This window comes from Maylandia zebra, linkage group LG16, assembly GCF_041146795.1.
Source record: "Maylandia zebra isolate NMK-2024a linkage group LG16, Mzebra_GT3a, whole genome shotgun sequence".
Classification (NCBI taxonomy): domain Eukaryota; kingdom Metazoa; phylum Chordata; class Actinopteri; order Cichliformes; family Cichlidae; genus Maylandia; species Maylandia zebra.
The window spans coordinates 16021262-16035342 of NC_135182.1; the positions used below are offsets into that span (position 1 = coordinate 16021262).

General features: G+C 39.9%; 1 long non-coding RNA gene across 1 annotated transcript; it reads right to left on the minus strand.

The window, feature by feature from the left end:
• Positions 1-485: 485 nt before the first annotated feature.
• LOC106675483 (uncharacterized) lies at positions 486-12031 on the minus strand. The gene is made up of 4 exons (XR_001341944.2): positions 12011-12031; positions 1490-1610; positions 1141-1200; positions 486-1058 (listed from the first exon to the last, which is right to left on the minus strand). It is a non-coding gene; the product is annotated as an uncharacterized LOC106675483 (long non-coding RNA).
• Between the last annotated feature and the right edge of the window lie 2050 nt (positions 12032-14081).

Sequence of the window (14081 nt, forward strand, 5' to 3'; positions counted from 1 at the left end):
CCAGTGACACTGTATCGTTGACTACTGAGGGGCCTGCAGCTGAGCAGAGCTATAGTTACCATGCTGATGAAACTGGATGTTTATTTTGGCAGAAAGGCGCCCCGTGTTTAAGTACACCTGACCGGAGGTGGTGATGTACGTGATGAACCAGCGGCTCCTGTGCTATGTTTGCAATTCACTGACCTCGAGGCCAAGTGAGACTTTTAGTCTTATGAAATATAGATTGCATATGATGGAAATGAGCATCTTTGCTCCTTCAAGGAGAGGATGTATTCATCAAAATGCAGAAATGTATTAGCTTGGTGTCATAGATGTAGATATGGTGCTTTTCCCCGTGCTGTTAAAATATCCACAGTGGAAAAGGCTGGTTTGAAGAGGGTATGAAAGCTGGTTAGTGGATTGCAGAGAGTTACAGATAGTTAATGGCTGGATATTAAAATTAGCTCTCACACGTGTTTCTGGAATAAAAAGCAGAATCAGAATAGTTTAATAATCCCCTGTGGTTGCACAGCCAGCACTATTCATCACCATTCTACAACCATGCTTAACAGCTGGTATGAGGTGTTTCTGCTGATATGCTGTGTTCGGGTTTTCTCTAAATGCAGTGCTGTGTGATATACCCAAACAGTTCCACTCTGGTCTCATGTATCCTAAGGACATTGTTCCAGAAGTCTTTTTTGTTTTATTCAGGTGCAACTTTGCAAACCTAATCCGTGCTGTCATGTTCTTGTTAAAGAGAAAAGAGGCTTCCATCCAGACAAGTCGTGCAGTACTTGTTGAGTGCGTTTCTAACTGCACTCTCATGAACTTTCACATTTAGCATGCTAACAGAGTCAGAGATGTAGCTCTTGAGTTAACTGCAGTTTCTCTGAGCACTGCACAATGTGACCTTGAGTTGAATTTGTTGGGACGTCCAATCCTGGAAAGTTTGGCAACTGTCTTGAATGTTTTCCATTTGTGAACAATCTTTCCCTCCGCAGGATGACAGCCCTCTCTGGCAGAAGGAAGCCTTTCTGTCAGAAAAGCTTTTAAGTCTTCCAAAACAAACTCCTTGCATTCTGAAAAAAGAAATGTTGTGAAGGGAAACATCTACCACTACCACATGAGATGTTTTGTATCTGGTATTGGAAAGCTATATACATCACAGTGACATGGCTGATCAGCTGGAATGATGGTGTTAGAGCCACATTAATATGATTCCTTAGGGGAAAAAACACAAATACAAAAATGTTTACATACACACCAAACCAGCTCCCATCTGCAGTTTCTTATTTATCATACAGACATGAAAGAGGTACCAGTTCTGTCATCTCCCAGGAACAACAAGGCTGACTGTTGTAGTAATCACAAGTTACATTTACACTGTATAAACTTCTACACCTGGATAAGTTCATTCTTACACAAACATTGATTTTTGACCAGCATTTTGCAGAATTAAATGTTTAACTGCACCTCTGATGTGTCATGGTGTCAGGTTTGTTTCGCTTACCTGGTGTATCTCTCGGATGAATTCATTTCCTGTCTTTGTTTGCTTCCCACCTTTTGTGTTTGCTCCATCCATCCTGGGTTCCTTGAATTGATTTTTTGCTTTCTTTCATTGATTCCTTTTCCTGTTGTTGGATTTTAAAAAATGGCTTGTGTTAGATTACCTGCCCATTGTTTTCAACAGCATCCTGTTTTCTTTTTGTTTGTCTCCTGGGTCAAGTGCTGTCAAATGTTTGCTGCTTTTTTTTTTAGACAGAACATTTTTAAAAGATCCAATGATTATTTGAAGACTGCAGAAATGTAACTGTAGTCAAGCAAGGAAAAGCAAACAAAAAGAAATGAATATTCATGTCATAATACCTAACTGTAGACGTTGGCAATACAAAAAAAGAAAAAAAGAAAATAAAGAAAAACAGCTGGAGGAACATAATACGGTTGATTCCCAGGTTAGTAAGATTACTGAGAATCAAAAGAACATGTTACAGAGTTTCTCAGAAGATGAGCAGAGGTTCGCCTGGTATCTGCTAAAAACAGTGACTCGTGTTCTCATAAAATTGCTATCGCCTTGTCATCTAGAGTACATAACATCATCCAAAGTTACAGTGAAACTAGAGTAATCTCAGTGTCATCACAGGCCCAAGACTGAAAATCAGCATGGATGCCTGTGATGACACTGCATGATTCTGTCATGGAAACCACTGCCCAGATGTTTGTTGTGGGACTGTTATTAGATTTTAAGATTTTATTATTAAAATATTACATTTTACATTTTAAAATGAAATGAAATGAAACATTTGATGTTTGGCCTTATAAGATTTGCAAATGATTGAATTTGGTTTTGCTTGCATGTTACGTAATGGCCCGACTTTTTTGGAGTTGCTTGTAGAAGGGTTTCATCAAAATACAATGAATTAGAACTGTTCAGTTGAAGTATTGTTTTAATTTGATCGTGTTAACAAAATTACACAAAAGAACACTCAATTTTGTTTGTTTGCTTCCTTTTTTAAAATATTCATCTCATTTAAAACAATTGACCTCAAACGGCCTACAAACAAAACAGGGTTATACAACATCCAGTGGATCCCTTTCAGTCATTCTACAACGCCTCAAACATAAACTACTGTGTAAGAAAAATACTACAAAGACCCAGATAACAAAGCAATGGTAAAAGAATCAACCTGTGTTTAGATTATTTGTAGCACAAAAAAAATAAACATTGAAATGGACACAGACGGTTGTTGTTTTTTTTTAATTTAAAGATGAGAGAATAAAGGTGGGGAAAAGCTAAAGGATCAGAAATAATCCATGACTGATTGTTGTTTGCTTCTTTGGCTTCTTTGGATCATTTGTAAAGTTTCCGTGTTGGATTGTTCGAAGCCTGGGATAACAACAACTGCTGTTCAACTACTAGAATTTCAAACTCAATACCCAGTAAAATACTCAACACTCAATATTATTTTCAATATGGCTGTCAGGCAGGACGGAAAGAGGAAGAGCACAGAGAGGATTCATGGATCCAGTGAAGGTGGACATGCAGAGGGTTGGTGTGACAGAGGTGGATGCTAGAGACAGGGTGAGATGGAGGCAGATCAGTTGTGGCAACCCCTAAAGCAGAGGTGGGCAATCTCAGTCCATGAGGGCCGGTGTCTCTGCAGGTTTTAGATCTCACCTTGGCCTCTGGAGAACTTCAGGACATGTTGAGGAGCGAATTTAGCCATTTAAATCATCAGCTGTGTTGGTTCGAGGACACATCTAAAACCTGCAGGGCCACCGGCCCTCGTGGACTGAGATTGCCCACCCCTGCCCTAAAGGGAGGTCAAGAAGGAAAAAAAAAAGGAGAGGAGCCTACATTTCTTGTTTAAATCACATAAGCAATAGTTAGTTGTTGTTTTCAGGTATCTGAGTCAGCAGATCCTTGAAACAAACTATATTTAATTCAGGTAATGTTCCTTGTTTGTAACAGTTAATAAGATCACAACCAATAATGGTAAATGTCAACTTTTAATTCTACTTCTGATTTGTCTCAGCTGATATCACTTTAGGCTTTAATAAAAGACATAAACCATATAACAGAGTCCTTTAACAATTTGATATAACACCAGATTTAATTGTGCTCTCAGGAGTCAGAATTACAAAATAATCATTTTGTGAAATCTTTTATCAGTTGCCAAAATAGAATCAGTTGAAGCAAAAAGATGCCAAAAGTTATTTGTTATCATAAAAACTAATTTTTTTAAAAAGGACATCCATGATTCAGCTGACTCTGTGTTAGGAATGATCCCAGAAATAAGATTTGTGGAAACTAGAGATGCTATTATCTTGGGATGTTCTGATTTCTGATTTCTATCTAAGTGTGACTGGCAGGTTGTCTTTCTAAGAACTATAGCTGACAGCATATACAAGCAAACATCATCGGTCCTTCAGTGCAAAATGTAAAATTTTATTTAATAATGCTGGATTCCGGTTCCTGGGCGGTCAATCCGTGCATCTCTAATAGAAGCATCTAAACTGTATAATTCCCTTAGCATGATCTATCACGGCGAAATTCAGTTTTCAATCATTAATGCATTTGCTTAAGTCCTAAACAAGACGTAAACTCTGTGCTGTTTACTACCACATTTCTTCAATAATTTAGCATTAGGAAGGTTCCCAGACTGCTGTGCCGCACAGGATAATGTGCATAATTTGTTTAAAGAAAACCGTGAAATTTCTCAAAAACTGTCTGCATTCTGTGTTTTGCAGACTTTTGAAAGGCATCCTTTCAGAGACGAGAAAATTACACAGAGGACATTCACATGACTGGACTGGCACCACTAGGTCATTAGAAGCAGCTGATCTCACTTCACTGAAAGCACCCAGAGAAGAAAAATCATCAAATTGTAGTTTCAATTATTTAATTTTTAAATATTAGGAACCTTAAAATATATTGAAGATTGAAGAGAAATCAAGTTAAAGTGAGAATGTGCTGTCTTTTCACCATTCACAGCTGAGCAGGTCAGTCAATGAGTCTGTGTCCTAATCAAATATCTCAAATAAAAACAGAAAACAGCTCAAGCAGAAATCATTTATTTGGATGGTTTTCCCTCATCATGAAAAAATACTCAACTAAAACATAACAAACAAACAAAAAAAGTACTCTTGTTGTTCCCTTCACCCACTGGAGAGTCACAAAAGACCAATATTAGATAGCACAATACAAAAACTGCTGTCTTCACTGCGCTGACTGATAACAGGAGTGTGAACCGTGAAATCCCCAAGATGCAAAGTAAAAAAAAACAAATACAATAAAATAAAATAAAATAATAAAACACTTTAGATGGACATTTAAAACTGTAGACTGAGACACAGTGCTGCATAATTATATCTTTACAGGTTGAACAACCTGCATCAAGCGGTATGCATGATTACAACGATACATGCAGAGTACACTTATAGATGATATTATTTGGCAAAGTGCTTTGATGAACTCACAGTTGAGGTCATTAACTGTTACTGTAGTGCATAATATCATTGACACATTTATTTCATTTGTTTTGCAGATTTCAAGTGAGGACCTGCTTTAAACCTACGGCCCAAAATCTGCTCCAAAACCAGTGCCATGCTAGTTACTGTGATTGCTGCAAGGGCCTGCTTGCGTTTTTTTTTTTTTTCCATTACCAAAATGTATGCCTTGGTTTTACTCGTAGCTGTGCATCAGTCATTGATGGGGTACAGTGAAATTTCTGGACTGGCTAATGCCGGCCAAAACTACTGCTAAACTGAAAAAGTTGTCCAAACAGCACAAACAGCCACCTTTTTGTTATTCTACAAAGATGTTTTCCTCAGGAAGTCATAAATAATACCAGCAGCTATTGAAGTCTGTCGTGGTCCCAAGGTTTTAAGCTGTTGTAGTTTTGAGGAATGATTTATATTTGAGCTTTACCAAATTTTTTGTTAATGGTGTCATTTTCTATTTCCTTATGCTTCTACGTTTTGTTACCTGTTCACCTTTAGATTTCGTTTCCCTTTCCTGTCTGTTCTATCCTAGTCTTGTATCTGTGTTGTAATCCTTCAGTCTGTTCTCTGTATTTTTGTCTTTCTTGTTCCCCAGTTTAGTTGTTTGAAGTTAATCTTTTATTCTCATTCATTTGTGGCTCTCTTCCTGTTTTATTTTGGTTGTTTTTAACCCTCTGGTTCTCTGTCAAGCTTCACTTCCTCTTGTGTTAGTTGCCCTCAGCTGTGTGCTCACCTGCTTTCTTTCCACTCATTATATTGTGAGTATATATATTGGCTGTATCCCAATTCAGGGTTTGCAGCCTTAAAGTACGCAGCCTCAACGGTCCTCAAGGGCCGCTTACTTAAAGACCGCTAAGGCCGGAAGTGCGAGGCTTGTGAAATGGGATGGTCTAGCCTCCGTTGTGCTGCCCAGGTTGCCTAGCAACCATGATACTAACAGCTGGAAACGTGTCATACAGCTTTGTTTGACAGAAATGAAGGAGAAAATCTTTTGTTCATTTGTTTGTTTGTTTCTACATGAGCTTTGATCATTCTCTGATTAAGGTCAGCTATTGAACGGCGTATATTTTAAAGTAAAGGCTTTAAAACCAGCACAAACGTCACTAATGTCACATAACTTTGCCGACATGTGGCCAACAGTAATGTTTTAATGTTCTTCGTTATTAAACATTTGCACATAAATAAGTCACATAATATTCAGTACTTAGTTTACTATGTTACTCTTTGGGCGCCCCTCATCCGCTGTTTTTTTTTTTCAGCAAAATTATCCACACCCACCGCCGCGCTATGCATTCTGGGATATGTTGGGCCACGAAGTCTACACCGCCACGTCCTTAAAATTCAGGGAAATGAAGGACGCATTTGAGGGCCGCATTTCGAGCAGCCTTCGAATTGGGACAGCCTTCGTCGCGTCGCTGTGACGTAATCGGCCTTAAAATGCGGCCTTTAAGGCTGCAGACCCTGAATTGGGATACAGCCATTGTCTGTGTCTCTCCTTGTCCTTTGTTACGCTGCCTCTCATAGTTACCCAGCAACTATCTTGGATTTTGCTTTCTGTTAAGAAGCAGGATTGAAGCTGATGTTGATTTAGTTCATTCCTGGTTCCCAAGTCTAGCATCTGGGTTCACATTCTGCCTGTCACACAGCTAACAAAGTGTCCATATTGGACACGCAAAAGGCTTCAGATGTGGAAGATTCTAATCTGGAGAAATATTCTCACCGTGCAGCTACGTGAAGTACTCTGTGTCTGTAAAAGCACCTGCAGGGACCAAAATGATGCCCACTCACTGGCGATGAATGCCTCTGTGCTCTATGCAGAGACCTGGTTTAAGACAGGCTAATGTGTCCCCACATGCACGTCTGTCAGCTATTGTCTAGAAAAGCTCAGGGCTGTAGTGCATGTGTCGAAATGGCTCATGACAGTGTTGCAGGGAGCCAGTACCCGGGTGAACAGCTTAAAATATAATTCAGCCATCACTGTTTTTATTTACAGCTGTGCATTTTTACTGAGTGGTCAAGATGCCGTCTTTGAAAAAGATCTGTCATCATGTTGTTGAAACATCTCTATCGGAACAATGAGATTACTTATAGCCTAAGAAAGAAAAATACCCAGGGACAGTCACACCAACAGCTTGTAAAATAAAAATCAACAGCAGAACCAAGTGGGAACTTTTAGGCACAGCTGGCCCTCAGCTGCTGCCACCACACCACCAATCCCAATCTTCTTTTTGTTTCCCACCTACACATTGGATCTATATTGAAGGCAGGGAGGGCTTGGCATTGCATGCCAGAGTGCCAACATATCAGCTGCCTGCAAGAGATAGAATTAGTAAGAAAAATGCAGAGACAGGGGTCCAGCTTTTTACTCAGTGAGTCTGCAGCAATCTCATTGAGTAACATGACAGAAAAACAGAAATCTTTGTCCATGAAATTTGTTGGAGAAAGTCTGAAATATAGGGTAACAGAAGTAAAGTAAGAGTTAAAGCACACAGAGCAGTCTGATTGGTGGGAGAGAAAATCACCAAGCTGAGCAATAAAGACAGAATTAAGTCTGACAGCGTGGGAAAATTGAAGTGACACCCAAGAATGCAGGCAGATGAGTGAATACAGATCTTCCTTATTGAATATATAATTTTCAAACTTTATCTGATTGAAGTGCAGACTTTCAGCCTTAATGCAAAGGGCTTTTGCAAAAAACACAATATATGCATCCTTTTAGAAATTATAGGCGTTTTATACAAGTATTAGTGATTTACAGTGCAAATAGATAACAATAAGTGCAAGAGTGACTCAAGAGTTTCTCATGGCAAACAACTGGATATTCTTCAATGGCCAAGTTAATCACCTGATCTTAATCCAACTGGACATGCCTTTCAGTGATTAGATGCAACATGAATGCAGAAACCCCCACAAGTGGCAACAAGTGAGGAATTACAGAATTTTATATTGTGAGTCTTTGATTTCAGATTCGGAAGGAATTTTCCACCATGTGATGAAAATAATTGTTTATATTTAGAGATGTAATTATGTTAGTTAGTTCGTTTACTTCGGAGTCTCTGAAAATGTTTGTAATTCGTAAAGAGCCGAGGCAAAAGTTTTGATTGTTTGTACAGAGGAAAAACTACAAAAATTGTGTCTTTGTTGAAAAAATGATGGGTCTAATTGTATTCATGCTTTCCTTACAAAATGTTTGATATCAAATGCACATAGGCAAGAGACATGTGCCCCAAACATGTCACAGGAACATCTAGCAAATTACAGAGGAAAGCAGATGATCATAGAAATTTGTCCATGTCATTTCATACAGTAGAAGTATGAAACAAAGAGAAAACATCAGCATCTAAATAAGGTGTCAGGTCGCTGCAAGGTTTGAAACTATGAGGTGCCGTAAGGGACATTATTACTGAAACGCTCTCACACACACACACAACTGAAACGCTCTCACACACACTACTGAAATTTTAGCTCTCACACACACTACTGAAATTTTAGCTCTCACACACACTACTGAAATTTTAGCTCTCACACACACTACTGAAATTTTAGCTCTCACACACACACTACTGAAATGCACTCACGCACTCCACTGAAACCAGAGGCATTTCCACTGAACAGGAAGTTGTTTCCTGACAAGGAAACTGATGGAAAAAGTGGTATATTTCAAAACACTACAAGAATGTCTACTCGGCAACCTGCTAGTACAGCAGTCCCCAACCTTTTTTGCGCCATGTAAACGATATAAAAATAGAAAAACGATAAATACCATGAAAACCATAAATTTCAAACTCAAGCCTCAACTCTCGCGACCCGGTACCAAACGACTCACAGACCGGTACTGGTCCAGGACCTGGGGGTTGGGGACGGCTTGTAGCCTAAGTGAAGCAGCCGCATTACTTAACAATATTTTAGCTTCCTTGAATCAAGGAATGGATTCGAGGTGCAACAGGGAATTCGGCAAGTATGTCTTGTTTCCCCTAAGCTTTTTATATTGGCAACTCAGTTGTTAACACTATTAATCAAAAATTCTAACGACATACAAGGAATATCAATTTTTAAAGACTTCAAAATAAGTCAATTCACAGATGATACATCTATTTTTTTGAAAGATAAATACATGGTAGAGAAAACTAAAGCTTCTCGTTTATCTCTCAGTATCAAAAAATGTGAACTTCTCCCGATTCATACAAGCTCTGACTCCTCAATAACTTTGGTTAGAGTTGAATCTAAAGTTAAATATATAGGGCTGATAATATCTAAAAAACCCAATTAGCAGAAAAGACACCAATATTTCTAACTGTATCATGGAGATGAAGAAATATATTGTTAAGTAATGCAGCTGTCTCACTAAGGTCCAGAATCGATTCGTTCCACGATTCAATTCGATTTGATTCTGGGAAATTTTGACAGTCAGAAATATTATAATTCAGATCAGTACATTTACATATTTTTGTATCTAAAAAAAGGAAGCTGACACACACAAGACTTTATCACAGGTGTGAGCATCACAGCAGATGCCTTTGTGTCAAAGTAGCTGAAGATAAAACACAGAAAAACATGAAGGTGATTTTTCCTGGCCTGGGATTTTATAAAAAATATTCTGCAGTAGGCCTATCAAAAACAAAAGAAAACCATTAATCAACATATGAACATATGAACTCTGAAGTTACAGAGGTTTTATTAGAGACACGGCTAACGTTTTGCATTTTGCATGATTTTAAAAAGTTTAAATTTGTTCAGTATTGAACGGCAGAAATTAGGTTTTCTTTTCGGAAGTATGTAGGAAAACGAAAAGAGAAGACAGTGGCCGACTGCGCTGTAAACAACGGTAGACTTGTGCGTAACAAGCAAGCGAATAATGCAGAAGACAGATTTTTAGATGGGAAACTGTTCTTGAAGTACAGAGAGAGAGAGAGAGAGAGAGAGAGAGAGCTGTGCATGACTTGTGGTTTTATCGTGGTGGAAGCAAAACAGTAAATGTCAGAGGGAATTCATGACGATGTTTATGTGAAGCACAGTTTGGATCTTCTTTTGCTGCTGGTTCAGTCAATATTGTTTGGAGAGAGATAAAACTACAGCTTTAGAATCGGCGCAAAAACGGCGTGAAAACAAAGCGCGGACCTGCCGACAGATCAGATTCAGCGAGCTGTCGGCTTTCAGCCCCGACCGTGTCCGTGCTGTCGGGTGAGAAAGGCGACACTGATTCTGATCCGCGGGTCCACGCTGTGTGTTTACGTCTGTTGTTTGGTAAGTGTGGAAATTTTGTGAGGTTTCACCTGAGATTCTGGCATTTCGGGCAAAATAAATTTATATTAAAAAATCGATTGAGGATTTTAATGATTTCACGTTATCCAAACCAGAATCAATTTTAATCGATAAATCGATTATAAAAACCCACCCCTAACTAGCAGGTTGCTGAGTATACATCTGTGTAGTGGTTTGTTTGAAATCTAACACTTTTTCCTTCAGTTTCCTTGTCAAGAATTAACTTCCTGTTCAACTGAAATGCCTTGGTTTTTCAGTAGTGTGTGTGACAGCGTTTCAGTAGTGTGTGTGACAGCGTTTCAGTAATGTCCCTTACGGCAGCGGTCCCCAACCCCCGGGCCTCGGACCGGTATGTGAGTCGTTTGGTACCGGCCGCGAGAGTTGAGGCTCAGGTCTGAAATTTATGGTTTTCACGGTTTTTATTGATTTTCAGCGTTATTTTGTTATCGTTTTTATCGTTAACTTTTTTCCTGGGTCTTTTCACATGTGTTATGAATAAATCTTCTTTTTCGGTACCGGTACTAGTTTTATTTTGTTGTATTTATCCGCGACACCTTAAAGGCCGGTCCGTGAAAAATATTGTCGGGCATAAACCGGTCCGTGGCGCAAAAACGGTTGGGGGCCGCTGCCTTACGGCACCTCATGTCACGGCTGCCGAGGCAAGCCGTGTGGAGTTGGGAGAAGGACCCAAGATGCAGGCAGTGGATGAGATGCTGGTGAGGTTTATTTACAGAGATGTAGTGGCAAACAAGCAGTGGGGCATAACAAATAACTGAAGACACCTAAACTGGGAGAACTAAAAAATAACAGACCTGGGAGCATACGACAACGGGATGAGAAGCAGAGAGCCGCAGACGAGGAACGGGACACCGAGTAATACAGACAAACCAGCAACAGGCAGGAGAACACACAGGGGTTAAATACACACACCAGTAATCAGGGGATGAGAGACAGGAGGGCAACACAGCTGGGAGGAATCGCAGCTGACGGGACAGGGGAAATGTAAACTGAACACACTCACATCAGACAGAGACCTTCACAATAAAGCAGGAAACTCAAACACGGGGAACCAACCAAGACACAGAACTAAACAGACAGCTTCACAAACAGACGGGTTGACACCATAGACAGACAGAGACACAGACGCAGACTCAAAGGCAGACCGAAGATAACACATAGAACTCAAACAATAATAATCATCATCATAATAAACTAGAAAATTATAATAAACTAAAAGCGCTGGGTCACCGACCCAGGACCATGACACCTCATATGAAACATCCCACCAATCCCAACAGAGATTTACCCGTCTGGGAACATAACTCCAGGCTAAATGACTGAGGATTTGCCTCGTTATATATATAGAAGCATGTCAGTACAATGGCACAGAATGAAGAAAGAGAGAAAACATGTGCAGAAGGTTTTTAATCAGCGTTTCAAACTGAGTGTCTGATGACAAGGAAAACTACTATAGTTTCCTAGCTTAAATCATAAAATTGTAATATATATATATATATATATATATATATATAGTGATGGCATGCCACACATGGTAAGCTCCACACCTCATCACCCGTTGATTCACTTTAGTTTAATTTACAGTCACTACTTTAAAATATTCTATTTATTGTTCAATATCGTTTCTTTATTAAATGTATTCATTTTTCCATCACACCTTCCAATGTTTATATGGCGTGCACACATATTAACCTTGCAAGGTCAAAGTTCTGTTTTGTTATATTAATACATCTTTCTTTGTTTGAGTTACCTGGGGGTTGGTGTCTCCTCCTGTCTGGCAAAAGGTGTGGCAAAGGGCTGGGAGACCTGAAGTACTGCTGACAGCCTAATTGGATTGCACCACATGCTTCATTGCCTGGGGGGTGTTTCATGTTTGTTTAAATGTTTTGTATTAGTTGGTTATATGGCAGCCATCTTGTTTTCCCCCGTGTGTGTCATTTGGTTTAGCTAAACCAGTATTTAAGTCCCCCTGTGTGTCATTTCAGCAGGTCAGTTTACCATATGTTTGTTTGAGGTTTTGTTAATTATTATCTTGAGTTTAGTCTGTTGAGTTGACCTCTTTTATTGGTCTGCCTGTTTAAGTTTTGGCTTTGTTAAATATATTTTCATATTTTTGGGTCAATAAAACCCGTTTTTTGAATTAAAACCACCGGTGTCCTTTATGCTTTACTGCTTGGTCCCTGACATATATACAGTGGGGCAAAAAAGTATTTAGTCAGCCACCGATTGTGTAAGTTCCCCCACTTAAAATGATGACAGAGGTCAGTAATTTGCACCAGAGGTACACTTCAACTGTGAGAGACAGAATGTGAAAAAAAAAATCCATGAATCCACATGGTAGGATTTGTAAAGAATTTTTTCGTAAATCAGGGTGGAAAATAAGTATTTGGTCACCTCAAACAAGGAAAATCTCTGGCTCTCACAGACCTGTAACGTCTTCTGTAAGAAGCTCTTCTGTCCCCCACTCGTTACCTGTATGAATGGCACCTGTTTGAACTCATCATCTGTATAAAAGACACCTGTCCACAGCCTCAAACAGTCAGACTCCAAACTCCGCCATGGCCAAGACCAAAGAGCTTTCGAAGGACACCAGGAAAAGTATTGTAGACCTGCACCAGACTGGGAAGAGTGAATCTACAATAGGCAAGCAGCTTGGTTTGAAAAAATCAACTGTGGGAGCAATCATCAGAAAATGGAAGACATACAAGACCACTGATAATCTCAACTGGGGCTCCACGCAAGATCTCATCCCGTGGGGTCAAAATGATCATGAGAACGGTGAGCAAAGATCCCAGAACCACACGGGGGGACCTGGTGAATGACCTGCAGAGAGCTGGGACCAAAGTAACAAAGGTCACCATCAGTAACACACTACAACGGCAGGGATTCAAATCCCGCAGTGCCAGACGTGTTCCGCTGCTGAAGCCAGTGCATGTCCAGGCCCGTCTGAAGTTTGCCAGAGAGCACATGGATGATACAGCAGAGGATTGGGAGAATGTCATGTGGTCAGATGAAACCAAAGTAGAACTTTTTGGTATAAACTCAACTCGTCGTGTTTGGAGGAAGAAGAATACTGAGTTGCATCCCAAGAACACCATACCTACTGTGAAGCATGGGGGTGGAAACATCATGCTATGGGGCTGTTTTTCTGCCAAGGGGACAGGACGACTGATCCGTGTTAAGGACAGAATGAATGGGGCCATGTATCGTGAGATTTTGAGCCAAAACCTCCTTCCATCAGTGAGAACTTTGAAGATGAAACGAGGCTGGGTCTTCCAACATGACAATGATCCAAAACACACCGCCCGGGCAACAAAGGAGTGGCTCCGTAAGAAGCATTTGAAAGTCCTGGAGTGGCCTAGCCAGTCTCCAGACCTCAACCCCATAGAAAATCTGTGGCGGGAGTTGAAAGTCCGTGTTGCTCGGCGACAGCCCCAAAACATCACTGCTCTCGAGAAGATCTGCATGGAGGAATGGGCCAAAATACCAGCTACTGTGTGTGCAAACCTGGTAAAGACCTATAGTAAACATTTGACCTGTGTTATTGCCAACAAAGGTTATGTTACAAAGTATTGAGTTGTATTTTTGTTATTGACCAAATACTTATTTTCCACCCTGATTTACGAATAAATTCTTTACAAATCCTACCATGTGAATTCATGGCTTTTTTTTTTTTTCACATTCTGTCTCTCACAGTTGAAGTGTACCTCTGGTGCAAATTACTGACCTCTGTCATCATTTTAAGTGGGGGAACTTGCACAATCGGTGGCTGACTAAATACTTTTTTGCCCCACTGTATACTGCGATAACAGTGATTGTGC